The sequence below is a fragment of the Melampsora larici-populina genome, assembly GCF_000204055.1.
Source record: "Melampsora larici-populina 98AG31 unplaced genomic scaffold MELLAscaffold_35, whole genome shotgun sequence".
In the NCBI taxonomy this organism is placed as follows: Eukaryota; Fungi; Basidiomycota; class Pucciniomycetes; order Pucciniales; family Melampsoraceae; genus Melampsora; species Melampsora laricis-populina.
Genome location: NW_006768799.1, coordinates 20,700 through 21,489, shown reverse-complemented (window position 1 = coordinate 21,489; position 790 = coordinate 20,700).

Here is a 790-nt window from a genome sequence, read left to right as displayed (position 1 = left end):
CAAAAACCTTTGTTTGACGTAAGCATTGCAGTTTGAAAACAAGGGGATCAAAATTTCATCCAGAACTCCAAGAGTCATTAACAATTTGGAGAAAAAGGGAGCAATATAAAACTGAAAAACAGAAAAGACGATAAAAAAACTGAAAAAGGAAAAGATGAGACGAATAAAAAAAAAACAAGTAATCACGGCCATTAGGGCAGTCATGCAACATCACAAGTAGCCCCCCCGTTGCTCCCAGCATTTTGAGCCGCGCCTGTAGTGAGGCGAGCTATCTCAGTTGTTTGAGCTTCAGCTGGTAGGCCTGACCTTCTGGTGACTTGAGAGGCTTGAGTTTCAGATGGACGAGTTTGATCAGTGGATTGAGGTTCAGATGTACGTTGATCAGAGGTTTGAGGTTCAGCTGGAGGAGATTGATTGTTGGGCTGAGGTTCAGCTGGAGGAGATTGATTGTTGGGTTGAGGTTCAGCTGGAGGAGATTGATTGTTGGGTTGAGGTTCAGATGGACGAGTTTGATTGGTGGTTTGAGTTTCAGATGGACGAGTTTGATCGGTGGTTTGAGGTTCAGATGGACGAGTTTGATTGGTGGTTTGAGTTTCAGATGGACGAGATTGATCGGTGGTTTGAGGTTCGGATGGACCAACACACAAACCTGCCCGTAGTGAAGTGCACTACGGCCTTGACTACGGTACGATGAGGTTTAATATCGAAACCTCACCGTAACCGTAGTGTAGTCCACATTATTACTAGCTTGAACCAGTGACTACGGTACGGTCAGGCCGTAGCAGACCGT